At 37.2% G+C, this 14824-nt stretch overlaps 1 protein-coding gene across 2 annotated transcripts in view; it reads left to right on the top strand.

The window, feature by feature from the left end:
- Positions 1-3946: 3946 nt before the first annotated feature.
- Positions 3947-14824, top strand: part of rabgap1 (RAB GTPase activating protein 1) — a 90931-nt gene continuing 80053 nt past the window's right edge. For both annotated transcript variants that reach the window (XM_084745694.1, XM_084745693.1), the window contains exon 1: positions 3947-4082. The gene's annotated coding sequence lies outside the window, so the exon portion shown is untranslated. The remainder of the gene's footprint in view (positions 4083-14824) is intronic.

Here is a 14824-nt window from a genome sequence, read left to right as displayed (position 1 = left end):
TCATTGGGGCAGTTGTGTAATGTTTCAGAATGAGGAAAATAAAATCCTTAAAGAGACAGCATATCTAAAACGTCCCCATAATGAATAATACTGTTACGTATTCCATTTATTTCCTTGGAAATATCACATTGTGAAAGGTTTCCCTTTTACTTACTGTAAGGTAATGCAGGACTGGAGCAAGTCTAACCTATGATTGATGAAACTGTTTGAGTATTGTCTGTTTGACTGACTGATTGATTCTTCTGTGCATTTTCTGACTTGTTCATCTGTATTACACTGACTTACAGAGAGCTCGGCCGAGCAGCATACTGCTTCTGTGTTGCACTGAGAGGTGAAATTATGAAAAGGAAGATTTCAGCACATGAAATTGCATGCTACAATAAACAAATGACAAAAATGCAAATTTGTGATCCTTGTCATCATTTGTGATTATTGTTTAATGACAGGAAGAGTTAAATAACACAATCAATGCACAGGCCTGGAGCTGACAGGACTTGATGGTTCCGTTAAGAATAAATATTTACTTAAAGGGACAGTTCACCCCAAATTCAAAAATACATATTTGTTGAATCTGAAAAAGTCAGCAGCAATGGCTCTATCCAGAAATCAAGACTCAGTTACTCAAGATAATCCACGCACCTTGTTGTTGTTCCATGTAGGAACTATTTCTTTCTACTGTGCACCAACCGAATCACCATGTAGAAGGAATTTTGCATCTACTGCAGGGACACGCTGATGACAGCACGAGATGTAAATATTAAGCTGTAAACTCTCAAGATGCACACTTCTTTCTGTGCCATGGTTAGCAGGTGTAGTTTGGAAAAAGAAAATAGTTCCTACATGGAGTTGCTCAACCGATGCATCATCCAGCTGACAGCATTGGTGCCATATTGGCCAATCACAGCTATATTGGTCTATGCAGATTGTTTTTGTAAGCATTCTGCACATACTTGACATTTTTTCTTAATTTGGGTTTAATATGTATATATATATATATATACTTTGTTTTGTGTTTTTTTTTATTTATTGTCATTTATAGTCACCATGCTGTAAAACATGTTAATGGTAGTTATTAATGGATCAAATCAAATTAATTATTGAAAATGTGGGTGAAAGTTTAGTGTTTCAGCATCCTGATAACATTTTTGACAATAAAGGTTATTATTAAATGGCAAAGTATCCTGCCTCCATTACGTGTGTTTGTCACAAGTATTAACCACTTTTGACAGATCGTTGCAAAAATTGTCTATTTATGAACTGTATACACTATATTCTAGGATAACAGACAATATATTGATAATTCAGTGATAATGTCATTTTTTGCACAGACTTTCATACAGTTTTTAGCACACCTTGTCTACCTCCATCATCACATAACATCACATCACATTACATCTTTCTTTAACTACATACTGCAACTAACCTTTAGATTACTGTTCTTGCTCTCTGGTGCTGTAGAATTTAAAACTCATCAGGCAAACAAGAGGGTCAACGAAACACAAGGGGGTGCTAAAAATCCCCAAAACTCTGTAGCAAAAATCAAGGGAAATAGAATGACAAATCTTTATTATCAATATTATAGTAAGCTATACTTCAGAAATTTGTTAATACCCAAGGACCAACAGTGTGAGCATCTGAGGAGCTCTCTCTACAATGTACTGACTTGGAGTCTATTAAGTTATAAAGGAAAAGAGTGCCATGTTTATCTTGTCCAACTCTGATGTCACATGTCCTGACAGGCTGGACAGGAAGGGCCAGAATGGCCACAACACAATGGGAACAGAACAGGGTGTGTGTTTCTCACAGCTGACTGATGTGGTGAGGTGGCAAGCAGATTAATCAGAGCCCGTCCAAAACCTGCTGTAGGCCTAAGCAAGTTGGTGCCATCTTCACCAAAGAACTGAATTATGTGGCTTCAGAGCACGTCACTTTAACTTAAGTTTGAGCTCCTCAAGTAATGTTTTTTTTATATATAGGCTATAACAGGCAAGGCTGTAATGAAAACAAGTGAAAACTACAGCTACACTGTAACAAGAATGCTGTAAAATTTTCAGTAACTTACTGGTAGCAATTAGCTGGTAAGCAGCTTTAAATACATTTGTCTGTATGATTACTGTAACTCTAACCATAGTGCCAAAGTTCTGTCACTGTTATTACAGTGATAAGCACACTACTCAATTGGCATGAGGGCGAGTAGATAATGACTGAATTTTCAGTTTTGGGTGAACTATCCCTTTAAATGTTTTTTTTTTTTTTTTTAAATCAGAAAAACATTTTAGTGTTTCAGTTTGTCAATTTCACATAAATCAGAGTTCAAATGAATGCTGAATGTTCTCTGAACAAGTAAGTGTCTGTTTATGAGTCAGCAGTTGTGTTGTGCATGTCTCTACCCCAGTCCTACACACTGTTGGCTATTTGGTTTGATTACAACACAGAGCAGAAGAGGTTGTACTGCTGTAAAAACCCCAACCAAGATACATATTCTGGATTTGCTGTTTACATATCCTAAAAATGCTCCTAAAACCAGAATAATACCAACATATCCCACATAATTAGAATATGCTCCATTCAGAATAAGGCTCATTTCAGAATATCCAACCAGAACATACTGTTTACATTACCTTTATCAAATTCAGAAAATTGGCATATTCTGAATATTAGTTGAAATTTAGTGTACATGTAAATGTAGCCACTGATGTACATCATTTAAGGCAGTGGTCTTCAACAGAGGGTCTGTGAACCCTGGGGCATCTTCAGTTACTGCAGTGAGCCCCTATTTTTGTTTTTATTTATTTATTTAATTTTGTTTGTTTTTTCCCAAGACAAATCATTTTTCTGTCTCACTTATCACAATTAGTGGACACTGATGACATGTCTTTATTGAACCTCTAAAACCACACAGAGTGACGAGGAGCTGAGGCAACACTGATGGGACATGTCTCCTTCTAGCAGCCCATGATTGAACTCTGGAATTTAAAGCTGCGTGGAAACAATCCTGAAATCTGACATCTCTGACCAGATGGGCCAGGGATCGAAGTGAAAATGGAATAATGAAACTGGGAATATTTTCCAGAGCACTTAATGTGGACTGTGGTGGTTCTGCTCTTTTTTTCTGTATATTTAACAAATACTTACAAATACTGTCTGCTCACAAAACAAAATACTACATGGATGGAGTGAAGCCAATCAGGCCACACATAACATCAACCAAGAAAAAATGCTATGTTGTTTTTTTAACTTCTCTCCTGTTGTCTGATTTTTCTGGAAGTCACTGAACTCCACTCGTCTGGCATGTGGGAAGCCTCCAAAACAAACTGAAACATGTCTGCAAATACAGTTTGGCTCAGTTCAACACCTGAGGAGGATCAACTGTTTCTCCTCCATCTCTCCTCTTTGCCTCTCGACTCTGAAAACTGAACTGAGTGGCAGTTCAAACCACCTTTACTAATTAAACTGAATTTTAATTTCTGTTGGTGTGCTCATGAGGTGGCGGAATCACTATTGCAGAATGCATTGTCATGTAGATATGTTCAGGAAATTACTTTAGTATGCTGGTGCACATGTACAGCTATATATTGTATAAAATATACAGAAAAAAAATGAAAGCATGTTCTACAAGTCAAGAAGCATAAGAAGTGCATTGACAACAACATGAAACTAGGCTATGGCTAGGTCACAGCTGCATAATAAACATAGACTTGCAACTGACTTGCAATTAACTTATGAAGAGGGGTGCCTTGATTTGGATTTGGCCCCAAGGACTTGACACCTGCTTTAGAGATGACAAGTAAGACTCAACCTTATCTCATTTTTCCTTAGACTTGGACTTGTCTCAACTGAGATGATCCCTGTAAACCCCAAAAGGCAGCTCTATAGGCATCTTGTCATTAGATAATGCCAACGCCTCCCCTCCCTCAGCACAGGCTGAGGGGCACTGACAGGCGCATGCGCGGTGTGGGTGTCAGCGGGTTGGTTGGGCTTGTGTTTACAGCTCGGCTGGATGCTGTTGGCTGCTGATGTTATTGGGAAAGTGCAATGTTGTGCCAACCGCCATTGGAATAAATATAACAGTGGGAATAAAGGTAAGCTCTCTCACACTTGCACGTATCTATACACTGAAAGTTTAATGCGGCTGCCTCTTAAGTTAGGAAGAAATGTAGCTGCCTTTTTGTTGGCAACTGCCAGGGTAGCATGGCTAGCAGACGTTAGCTTGCTAGCTAGCTATATACAGTAATGGCCTGCATGAAAGCTCCCTCCAGCGACGGCCTGTCAGCGGGTTTATTCAACTAATTATCGCGAATACCTTTACATAGCAGATTACTTTGATTGCGTTATTATGACGGGATAGTTTTGCTATCTGGTCACTGTGTAGTTAAACAGTCTTCTCGGACTTTGAATCGATGCCTGGTGGATAGCCATCTTAGCTAACGTTAGGTAGGTTGGTAAAGGCTAACACTAACTGGGGCAATAAGTTGACACTAAAGCTAGCTACATTAGTCTCGTCCAGCGTTATCGAGCCAAAATTACTTACCGCTGGTTTAAGATATGTTAAAATTCTGGGGATGTGTGAAAGGTTTCGAGGCCCCATAAGACTCATCAGACTGCACTGACATGAAGCACGTTTGCTTGTATCCAGATTAAGTGTTGAGACAAGAAAGCCAATTAATGTATCCTGCCAGTGTATTGTCTGTTTAAACCACGAACAACCACTCTGAGTCGTTGTGACATCAGTAAATTGTTATGCAATTTTTACGTTCTTAATATTAGTTGCCCTGGTTTGTTTGTCACTGTTGGTGTTTATATGTATATATATATATTTAAACCATGGGCGGAATTACAGCTGGATGTGTTATGTTTTTATATAGCATGTGTACAGAGTGGTAGTATGTTGTATAGCAGGAATACTCAGCTTTCTTTCCCTGGAAGCCACTTTTGCAAAATGACAGGAGGCCAGGAAACAGTTAATAAATATACATTAATGATAACGTTATTTTTATTTATCGACAATATTTTTTTTCATTTCCACATTAACTGAATTACTAATGAAATTCATTTGATGCAGGGACTGACAAATCAGATATTTTACTGCGTTTAAAAACTGCAAGTGCATTTGTAGGTGTAAAGGCATGCCTTGGTAGCATTTAAAAGTTAATACAACATTAATGTAGATGACATGGTATATATATCCATACCAAAATGATCATGATTATGTGCTGAAAATGTGCAAAAAGTACTGATACACACACTGAAAGTTTTATACTGAAAACCTCTCAGCGATTTGCAATGGCATCATGGCCTAGTGATCTTAATTTTTGTCATTTATGCGAAACAAACCTGTGTTGTATGCTGTGCCTGCATCTGTCAGACTGTCAGTTACTTTGATTCACAGTATGAGTTTTTCAAAGTGAGGTAATCAAACAAGGTTATTACATTAATTACATTTTTAAATTTTAAAATTGTACTAATTGTCAGGAATTTTATCATGATTTATCGGGAAAGCAATTGTCGATTCATCCCTACAACATTACTGTAAACATAGCTGGAACATCTTCCATCATGCGATCCCTCAAATGTTGGAATAATTCCTAAACATAAGCCCTAAATTGCTCCTACCAGGGACAGGATGAATAGCATATTTAAGCTTGTTTAGTATGAAATGCACATTTCTTCATAACTTTTACTCCTCTTCAGGTAATAGCTGTATTCCCCTGCATAGCTTACTGTCTGATAATACAGCACTTTGCACAGCCTTAAAGGCCATCATGCAAAGATTAACCTTCTCTGTTATTAACAACCTCAGTTATCCCACCATGCAAAACTTCTGTATCTATCCCACCTTCTATGAAAAAACGTGAATCAAATAATTTTCATTGTGAATATATCCTGTCAGATTTGGTCCACAGGCAGCAAGTTGAGTATCACTGGTTTGTGGTTACTGTACTGTGAGTTGTTGGGACATATTTACTTATTCATGCACTTCACTATGCACTGACAACCACAACAACCATTCTTTTTTCCAATGTAGTGCCATGGGAGCTTACCACATACATACAAGTTCATTTTGACATCCATACATAAAGATGCACATGCAATTAGAACAGATGAAGAAGTCATATCATGAGAACGCTGATAGGTCAATATGATTATAATTTGGTTTTAGCTGGTTTAACTCTGTTTCTTTTAATATTTTGGATTGCTACAACAAGACAAAATTAAACCCATTCATTATATACCTAGGCTTTGACTGTGAATCTATCTTTAAAACTTTTGTTATTACTAGCAGCCCAATGTTTACAGGTGGAATTTATCTTTTGACTTTCTTAGGTCAATTACACTGGCACAATGAACATTTTACAGTTTCTGTTATTGAGATGCGAGGCACCAGCGGAGATTGTTTTGAAAAGTCTCTGCGTTGGTGTGCATGGGTGTCAAGATGCATTCAAGGTTGTCTGCTGTGAAACATTGCCTCAATATGAGCTTGATTTTTATGTTTTGAATGAACCCCACTGAAATGTTTTACCATTCCTCATCACAATAAAAAAAAATCTGTAACACATTTACAGCAAATACAGTACATACTGCACACCTGTATAAATGTGTGAATGACATGATATGGTATGTGTTGTCTTCTTCTAGAATAACTTGGTGCACATATGGTCTGCACAGTAAATATTTCAATTAAACAACTTGATTCTTTTAGTGTCTCAAATTAATGTGCCATACAGCATTGTGGACAGATCTGCCAGACACTCAATGAGTAGTACAGGGAATGCCAACACATGTACTGAGTTATATTCCATGTTTTTCTCACTTTCTGCTAATAATGAGACAAAATTAATTACAGTAGCAACTACATGTTGTTAGCTTATTGCCTGTAGGCTTAATGGCTATCATTAATGCCACAAATAGGATTGCTGTTGCTACCAGTAGCTCTTGTTTCTTTGTGTGTTCAAATACTTCCCAGAAGTGGATGACATGCATGATACCAGTGAGCCTAATGTGCCAACTGTCACTTCACTTGTCTCAGCATTCTGTTTTATTTCCTGAAACTCAGGTATTACAGTTAAGTCTCTGGCCAAATAAGTTACAGGCCAAATAGTTTTCATTTGAAAAAAGTGGCAACAATTCAGCATCTGCATGTCAGCTTCAACTCTCAAGTCAGTAATAATAAAATACAGAACATATGAACTTATGAACCATAATTGTATATAATATATATCATCCCCCTTCTCAGAAGCAAATGTGTCAAAATCTAATGTCTGATGCACTTTCTGTTAAGATGCCACTCACTTCCTTTTAGTTTGTCCCCTTGCATTTCTCTTATTATAACTCTATCTGTAACCGAGTTTGCACTGAGCCCTGAATGTTCTGAAATCCTAACAACGCCCCTCAGATGCACCTGTCATTTGGGGAGCTGGTGGAGACTGAATGGCGGGGGGCTGTCTTCAACTGCAGTGGATTAGTGTTTCGTAGCAGTTGCTGTGGATGAGAGTAAAGGAGACTATGTGAGGTCGAAAGCATGGAGACATATTCCATGGCTGACAAAGGAGTTTGAAGAACTGTAAAGAATTTGTCATGTCTTTATGTCTTTACCAGGATCCCCATTAGCACCAGCATTCGCATTGGCTTTTCTTCCTGTAGGACTCGGTAACACCTGCTAAATTGAGCTTGTAGAAAATATTGGGTTTTTGGTGGCAGTAGTGTCTGCATTAGTAGCTGTGGGAGTAGAACATCAGTGATGGCAAGTTCACGCTTGATGGCCCTAGTGGCTTACCTGCATCTAAAATTAAAGCCTGCTTTCTCAATAGACTGAGGTGATATCTGCGTTAGTGTGCAACACTTTGGAAAACACACTGCTAATAATTCAGATCATAAAAATAAATGTTTGCCTTAATGATGTTTAATGACCTACCCTGAGACACATAGTTGAAATAGCCTTTATTTAAAATTAATAATTTTCTTCCAAATTATTCAGACCTCTAGTCATCACCCTAGGAGAGCTAGAGCTTTAATCAGTGTTATGAATCATGGGCTGCTTATTGATTATTTTACTATTTGATTTGTAGAAAAGGCATGTTATCTTGAGGCTGGTTTTTAGATTTTATGATTTGACAGACCTGTGATGTTTCAGTCCTCAGTTTAGATTCTTCCTGAATGTAGTGGCAATCAGTGTATATGTGTGTGTGTGTGTGTGTGTGTGTGTGTGCGTGCGTGCGTGCGTGCGTGCGTGTGTATAATGACTAACGTAGTGCCCACACTTGTATTCTCGTTTTTTTTTTCCAGATCCTTTTACAATCTTGTTGCATCGATGCTACAGCCAGTCACTTGAATTGTAAATGTATAATGTAATATGGAATAAAAATGCAAAGTAGTTCATGATAACTAATAATAACAATTGAGTAATTCATAGATTTGAAATTAGGCAATCGTTGGATTGTTGGACAATTTTTGTTCCCTTTTAAACAAGGTGAACATCTATACCTAAATCTGATTAAATTAATTCGACTTGTTAGGCCCAAAAGGAAAGTATTTATTACAGTATATATTTTAACAAGGCTGAATAGTTAACTAAACTTTAATTGAAATCACAATAAAATTTTCACTTTGCAGGAGCCACAATATTTGTTAAAGGCAAAATGTATGTCATAGTACAGTTTTAAATTACAAAGATTTTCTGGCTTATATGTCATATTCTACAGAAAAAAAGAAATCAAAAGAAAACATCTTTGTTTTGTACAGATGCCCAAAAAATAATGTCATAATCATTTATCAAAATCATCCTCATCAGTATGTTTTTCAATGAAAGTGAGAACAATGATGTAAAAAATGCATGCTCTAATATTGAAAATCATATTGCAAGTGCATTACCAAAATAATCCCAATTAGATATTTTTCCAAAATTGTTCAGCCCTAGATTTTCGTTGTTTATATGACTGTGATCATGTCTGGTATTTTGACAGAGACACTGTTGAATTTTCTTTCACTTTTACTATGCATAATGTACTGTACTTCTCTTTTAACTGCATGTTAACCTTAGATCAGTGACACTTGCTGCTTTCAGTTGTAGTTTCTTTAGGCCTAACACCCCTAACAACTGTTACTGGAGCACATACACATTTATACACACAGGTGTCAAGTTTCCTTTATAAGTCCAAGTTCTGTTTGTTAAAAACCAACAGAGACACACCACTGCTAAATAAATGTCTGGAATGGCCACACATAGTGCAGCTCAGTGTCTCACAGTGGAGGGGTTTGTTGCAGCAAGTGCTCCATTTCAGAAGTTAAAAGCAGGCCTGTGCTGTGTGATCCAGTTAGTTTTTTTCCCTCAGTCATGTGAGATTGTTTTGTTGTTGAGTGTGAGACATGCAGAGGTTTCATTCGTGACTCGCCAACTGGGAGTCTGTGCTCTGCTGCGGATCTGAACTGAGATGTTTCTCAGATGCTCCCACAGTACAAATACGATGTAAATTAGGGATTGCATGTGTGTGCTTCTTCAGAGCTCCTCTTTTCTTGCTCTTCCCTTTTATACCGTACCTTGTGACTCACCTTGTGGTATTTCAGCCTTTTGTCATTCTTCCTCCCTTTCCACTCTGCCTCTCCCTTTCCCCCTGATATCCATGCCTGGCTGAAATCACTGCTGTGAGGCGAGTCGAAAGGGACTGTGTTGCAAGCCTGAATGCTCTCTGGCTGTGTCTGGCTGTGTCTTCCTCTCCCTTGTGAGGTGCACACAGGGCCCAGCTGGCAGCCCAGAACAGCCCGTTCAGCTGGAGAGAGGTAGGGAGAAAGTAAAAAAAATCAAAATCAAAAACAAAAACAAAGGGTGGGGGTAGGTTTCCAGTGTGCAGATTTTTACACATGGATTGACATAAGTTATACTTGATACAGTTTGACATACTTTTGTTTCTGACTGTAACAAACAGCAAGAGAGGTCAATCTTGTCAGCTGTTTGGTCCCAAAATTAAACTGTATTCCCCATGGTCTGTTGCAGGACACACCCAGACTACATCAACCAAACTGCTGTTATCGTTTTGTGTGTCAGCTGAGTTGGTAAAGCTCAGCTCAGCCACATCATACAGTTTAACTTCCAGTCCTGAAAAATACAGTTTAGTGCTTGCCTGATTGCATCTTATCACTAAATATGTGCTTGCTTAAACAATCTGATAAATGCTGTTCGTTTCAAACCTGACATGGGCAAAAATATTATATACTCAGCATCACATTGTCACACTGTAACAGTCACATTGTAACAGTCACTGAACCCATTGACCTTTTTGGGGAAACAGGCTTCTACAGATCTATTTCTATTTCAAAGAGGTAAACTTCATGGTCAGTTCTGCCATATGTACGGGATATATAGAAATTGACATAGTGAAAATGTGCTATTTTTCCTTGGCATAGATGATAGTAGATTTGATTTATTTTGGTTTTGGACTGTTTGTCAAATTAAGCTTGGCATTTTATAGGGCTGAGCAATGTATCAATATTTTTTTGATACCATGATGTAAGATTGGATATCGTCTTAGATTTTGGATATCAGTGTACAATATCGTGATAAGCCATTACAGTAAAGTGATATAATTTTCTGAACTTACCGGACTGTTGTAGTTGTTGAATTATTTGCCTTTACCCACTTTATATCTGCGTACTGATGATTATTTATCAAAAATCTCATTATGTTAATATTTTGTGAAAGTTCTAAAAGTCAATATTATCGAAATATCTCTTGAAGTATTTGGTCCAAAATACTGTGGTTAGATTTTTATTTGATTTGATTCGTGTTGTCCGCCTGTTAATATACTGTTAGGTAGTTTAAATCTGTAATCTATAACATTCTATAACATCATCACTATTTCAGAATTTTAGGTATGTTATTTAAAAAAAAAATATGTTTAGCAAGATATATTGTGTATAATGCAGCATGGCTTAAAAATATTGAGATATTATTTAGGCTATAAGTCATATTGCTTATCCCTAAATATAGTAAATTATACAGAAAATATTTTACCCTCCTGTGCTATATAGAAACTGATGCATAGACATTGAAAGAATAGAATGTATATACATAATGACTGATTCATTTATCAAAAAAAAAAGGCAAATAGATTAATAATGAAAATAATGTGTTTATGTGCTGTAGTCTGTGGTTATGTGCTTGCTCATTGCTTAGGTGTTATAGTAAGGTGCTCTTGTCTGTACATGCCATCAATCTGCTTTTATTTGTGCTTATGTGCTTTTGTGTGTTTTATTTTATATATATTATCAACATGTCAGGGACTGCAGATGAAATTACCCTGTATGGCTAAATCAGGCACATTTACATGACTTAAGCGATCATGTTAGTTAATGTGCATTGTCTCTTCTTAAAAAAAATAAACATAAAGTATATTTAATGTCTTCTTCTAACTCTAAAATGTACATTTTCTATCACTTTTTGTGGCCTTATACATGTCTTCACACTCGTCTCTTTAGGGAAGTGCATAGTGATCTAGAGTGATAGTATTTCTTTGAGGAAGTATTGCACTTAGAATAACCTTTAAATTAACATTCAGAACAGCTAATGTCAGAAGTGACTGTAACAGGACATGAGCAGCTAAATGTTTGCTCACCCCTTTGCTAAAGATGGTTTGGACCAAATGAGAACACTGTGGATGATGAGGGTCTTGTTGTCATGGTGACACACACAACAGTGATCCATCCGAGGAAAGTGCTTCCTGCTTCTCTTCTTCTCTTTATCTTTCCTCTCCTCATCTCTTCTCTCCTTTTCAGGTCCTAACATGCAGGCCCCTTCTCCTTTAGACTGGAGTAGGGGAAAGGAGAGATAAATCAGGAGATAGTCAAAGAAAAGATGAGATTTACAATGCAAGAACAAAAATGAAGAATGACACAGACACAAGAGGCTGAGAAATCAAGAGAAGGGTGTGGCTGGAGAAAAAATTGTGAGGGAGTGAAGAAACAGTCTGCTGCTCTTCTCTCTAAATTAGCATCAGGAGCCTAGAAATATCCTTCAGTTTGAGACCTTTAGGAAATGTTATTGCAATTTTTTTAACAGCCAGTAGCATGAGAGGCAATGAATTGTGTGTCGTGTTGGAAGTGTACCAAGGCGCTGATATGTTGATAACGAACAGTGTCACTTGGCAGGATCAGGCAGAGGGCTGTTGCTGAAGCTAGGGAGGAAAGCAGGGTGACAAGGAAACCATTATAAAGCTGCTGGAGCCACCAGCTAGTCAGAGACACAGAGTATGAGGTTTGTGTGTGCATGCACATGTGTGCTTGTGGGTGAGTGCTTATTTGTGTTCATAATACAGCTGCTTGTGTGTGTGTAGGGTACGTGTAATCCAGCATGAAACAGTACTTTCTTTTCTGTTTATGTATGCACGTGGGCAGTCTCGGCTTGACTGCAAAGGGTGATAGAGTTTTCAGTGTTTGCTGCTTGAAACATGAATGAATTAGTGAGGCTAATTGGTATCTTTCTCAGATAACACCACAGGTTGTGAAGTCTCATTTACATTGCTCTCTAAGGAAATGACTGACTCTGGGGTTACAAGACAGTGATCTACTCTTAAGTAAGGTTTACGGTTGCAAGAAAAAAGGATTGGCCAGTGTCTTAATTTCTTAATAAACACAATATTTCACTGAGATTTCTTGGCTCATAATGTGGGTTAATATGAGAACATGTTAGCAACAAATAAGCAAATTCAAAATTATTAGCCAAGCATGTAAAAATATGGGAGTGGTGAGCATATTTGCTTTACTTACCAAGCAAAAAAACATCAGCAGTTTATTGAGTGGCTGGTAAAAATTTGAACATTCACTAGCCATTTGGCTGCTGGACAAAAAAAGCTCATTTTGGACCTGTTTGTGCATTTTTCAGTAGAAAGTGGAAACTATGATTTTGAAATCAACTGAATAAGATTTTGGTATTAAATATTATCAGTAGCAGTTACAGTGGCAGAATTGACAAACAAACAGCCAGAACATGTAGAAACCCAAAGTTCATCAGCACAAAATGTGAGGAAAAAGAACAAGACTAATCACTCAGAGGACACGTGCTAAAAATGGAAAGCAGCTGCCTTTGAGCCAAAAGTAGAGTAAACATCTGCAGAGTCTCTTCAAGATTAAAAGCCTGAGAAGATAAGAAGGGGCTGAGGAGTGATGCAACTATCCCTCTTGGATTGCTACTGAGTCAGATGCTCTTTTTAGTTTGGACTGATTTTTCAGCTGTACTGTACAATTAGTATTTTATACTGAATGTGTACCAAACTGATAAAGGTGCAATCAGAATGAAATTTGCTTCTCATTTATTCTATGTGAAAAACATATTATATATATATATATATATATTATATATATATATATATATATATATATATATATATATATATATATATATATATATATGTAGCAGTATATGGAAAAACATATCTTACTGTACTGTTCACATGACAAATCATCAAACCTTGTGACCCTGCCTCTCAACTTCAGTTTTGCAATTCAAGTGAAAAACAACACCCAGGACTTCTGGATGAAAACCAGTCACTCAGTTCCTCAGTTTGCTGTGAAAAAGATAAAGAGAACAAGGCTGAGCTGTCAGTTTATGCTGCTCTGTATTTGGTAGCTTACTAATAAAATTAATATCAGTGCAAGATGCTGTAAAACCTTCTAGTCACACAGACATAGCTTATATTGAAGTTTATTCTGGGTCAGTATAACAATGTTATCAGAGGTAATACACATTATTAACTGCTTTGACCTTTCTGCTGTAGACATTTTTTCCTATTACTTCTCCATTGTTTGACCTGCTTTGAATAGGAAGTGCAGGCAGGGGTTTGACAAGAGAGCGAAGTGGAAGCCTTTAGAAAAATGTAGGAGTGCATGGGCAGCCCTAACTTGAGAGCAATAACAGCTGAGAAAATAGGAGATTGCAAGGGGAGAGATAAGGAGGGCATGAAGAAAAGAGGAGTAAAAGACAGAAAGGGAGAGGGATGGGAGAGGAGTGGGGGGGCAGCCAGAAATAGCTTGTTATGGTCTCCTCTTGATGTGCCAGAACCTTCTGTTGCGCCTTTCTTCCTGTGTTACACAATGGTACCTCCGTTTTTCAGGAGTTACTTCATGCCAACTGTAACAACGGCACTTTACCTTGTTTTGCTTGTAATACTAATTCTTAATTAATTTTTCCTTCTACTTCCTATTGCTATACCTTAACTTAGAAATAAAGAGACTAAAATCATGATTCTAATGTGAACAAGTGACTTTTGATTTTGTTGCAAGACATAACGTGAAAAAAATTGTCCCCTTTCTTTCTTTTTCTTGCATTCCCATACCTGTTCCAAATTTTACTTCCTCTTTCCAGGTCTTTTGTCCTGCCGTTAGCAGTCCTAATCAGCGGTGGAGGAAATATTCAGATCCTTTACTTAAGTAAAAGTACTAATACAACTGCAAAAATATTCCAATACAAATAAAAGTCCTGTATTGATGTACTCAAAGTATAAAAAATACTCAATGCAGAAAAACATATTCAGCAAAAGGCTGCATGCGGAAGTCAAACCCACGGCCACTGCAGAGGGCTCACATCCTCAGAACATGAGTTGTGTGCTCTACCAGTTGAGCAACCTGAGCTCATTATGGATTAATCCTCTTCTATTGATTGTAGGATTTGCAAAAATTATTAGAATTACAGAATTATATCCTCATATTTACAAAGCCAGAACTATGAAATTACTTAAGAAATTATGAAAATAATCAGTTTTCTGTTTAATCATTTCAGCTGGACTTGCACATTCTCATATGTTTTATGTGTCCTTATCTGATGGCTCTGCCAGAAAAA

This window comes from Lutjanus erythropterus, chromosome 20 (assembly GCF_056507025.1).
Source record: "Lutjanus erythropterus isolate fLutEry1 chromosome 20, fLutEry1.hap2, whole genome shotgun sequence".
Lineage (NCBI taxonomy): Eukaryota > Metazoa > Chordata > Actinopteri > Lutjaniformes > Lutjanidae > Lutjanus > Lutjanus erythropterus.
Note: the sequence above shows the minus strand (reverse complement) of the source record. Positions and strands in the feature narration are given on the sequence as shown.